Below are 2,438 nucleotides of genomic sequence, written 5' to 3'. Positions count from 1 at the left end.
TGAGACGTAATAAATTGTGTTTGAGATTCCATTAGCTTTGCCATCATTTCTTCTAGATTTGGCTTTTTCTCTTCGGTTTGATGTGGCGGTTTATACAAGCTAGGTCTTTGTTGATTGAAAGTGTTGTTTTGAGTTGGTTGGTTATTCGGACCTTGTTGGTTGTACGAGTTGTTGTTGGGTCCATTTGGATTGTAAAGAATGTTTTGATTTCGATTAAAGTTTAGCTTTGGCGGTTGATAATTATTCTGATAATTATTTTCCGGCCTTTGGTTCATATAGGAAACATTCTCTCGTTGTTCCATCGTTGGTTCAATGTGACAATCTTTCGTTAAGTGTGGTCCACCGCATTGCTCACAACTGATTCGTATTGCGTGAATATCTTTATTCATCTTTTCCATTCGTCTTTCGAAAGCATCTATTTTTGCTGAAACGGAATCAAAGTCATGGCTAGAATCGGCTCTAGCCACTTTAGATGAACGAAAAATATCTTTTTCTTGGTGCCACTCATGCGAGTGGGAGGCTGTGTTATCAATAATTTTGTAAGCTTCAGTTGCGGTTTTCTTCATAATGGAACCACCAGCTGTTATGTCGATGTCTTTTCGTGTAGCAACGTTGACATCTTGGTAGAATATTTGTACTATTTGATAAGTGTCTAAACCGTGTTGAGGACATCCTCTCAACATCCTTCCGAATCTTGTCCATGCCTCATATAATGTTTCATTTGGCTTTTGCGCGAACGTAACAATTTCTCCTTGAAGTCTCACGGCTTTGGATGCCGGAAAGAATTGTTTAAGAAATTTTTCAACTAAAACATCCCATGTGTCAATCGCCCCTTTAGGTAACGATTCTAACCAATCTTTGGCTTCTCCCTTTAAAGTCCAGGGAAACAACATGAGATAGATTTGTTCGTCTTCTACTTCTCGGATTTTGAATAGTGTACAAATTCTATTGAACGTACGAAGGTGTTCATTCGGATCTTCATTTGGCGAACCACTGAATTGGCATTGGTTAGTTACCATATGTAGAATTTGTCCTTTGATTTCATAATCTGGCGCATTAACGTTTGGCTTAATAATGGCATGACCTTGGCCCGTGCGTGTAGCTCTCATTCGGTCTTCCATACTTAGAGGTTCTAGATTTTCCATGATTGGAAGTGTTGTATCCGAATCACTAGAGGTTTCTAATTTAATGGTTTCTTCCTCAACAATCTCTGTTTGAATGATTGGTGGTTCTGGAGGAATAATTAGTGGATCAGGGTCTCGGAATTGTCCCTGAGTATTCTCCGGATTCTCAATTGTGAGGTTTGTTTCAAAAACTGGGTTATCGGAAATTTGAGTTTGAGTACTTGGTCGACTGGATGACGATTCTAAAGAAAAATCAATGGCGGCGATATTTGCTAAATGTCTTGATCGAGTTACAGGTGGTGAACGTATGACCGGCGGCGAAGGTCTTGCTCGGTGCATACACAGAATATCCTATTAGTTATAAAAATAATAAGAAAAACTTATATAAGCTATCCAATTAATAGACTTTTCTGATTTTTGCCCACGTTTCGAATAGCCAAAAGATGCAGCAGAGGGGCAGGATTCGTTTGGTCTCAATATAATTGAGGACTGTTTGGCTCCAACAACCCGGTCCACGTACAAATCCAACTATTACTACGAACCAGAAAAATGTCAACGTCTATTAACTTAACCGCTTAAATAATTTCTCTTTCCGTTTAAGAAATATTAGATTAGATGTAGATAAAATTCTATGTCCTATAACTAGAATGACGAGAAATAAGGAAGAAATAGATTGCGCGTCGAAAAGTGTCGAAAAACGAAAAAGGCGAAGAGTGGCTTATAAGACTTTAAAAACACGCGATTAATCCAACCTTATAACTATCACTATCTTAAAATTAAAACTACAAATAGAGATTACTAATTGGAATTGTAATTGATACATAGGTAAAAGGCATCAAAAAATAAAAATAAGAAAAAAACTATGGCAAAACTAAACTTAATACTAAAAGTTGCGACTATAGTCTAAAAATCTAAAGGTAATAAAACTAAAAAAAAAAAAAAACATTTTTTTTATAGACAAAATCTTAAAAAAATATTTTTTTTTTAATAATTTTTTTTTTTTACGTTTTTTTTTACGTTTTTTTTTTTACGTAGTACAATAGAGACTTAGATTTTCGGTTTTTAGATTTTTAAATTTTTAAATATTTAAAATGTAATTTTTTTATAAAAACTAAATAAAACTTAATAAATTTTTTTCCTGTGGCGTTTCGCTTCGGCTGTCCCCGGCAGCGGCGCCAAAATACTTGATGTTGTAGGGATGGGGTACGAAATAGTATTATTTTTAGTACGAAATACTATTAAATATGCTACAATTTTACACAAGTTATTTATTTATTTATCGAGTGGATATACTTAAACCTTGCTACAACACTT

General features: G+C 34.9%; 1 non-coding gene across 1 annotated transcript; it reads left to right on the top strand.

Moving 5' to 3' along the window:
* The first annotated feature begins 654 nt into the window (after positions 1 to 654).
* Positions 655 to 761, top strand: LOC139895350 (small nucleolar RNA R71). The gene has a single exon (XR_011775806.1). It is a non-coding gene; the product is annotated as a small nucleolar RNA R71 (small nucleolar RNA).
* The last annotated feature ends 1,677 nt before the right edge of the window (positions 762 to 2,438 follow it).

Source organism: Rutidosis leptorrhynchoides, chromosome 2 (genome assembly GCF_046630445.1).
Source record: "Rutidosis leptorrhynchoides isolate AG116_Rl617_1_P2 chromosome 2, CSIRO_AGI_Rlap_v1, whole genome shotgun sequence".
NCBI classification, from domain to species: domain Eukaryota; kingdom Viridiplantae; phylum Streptophyta; class Magnoliopsida; order Asterales; family Asteraceae; genus Rutidosis; species Rutidosis leptorrhynchoides.
This window is presented reverse-complemented; position numbering and strand designations above follow the sequence as displayed.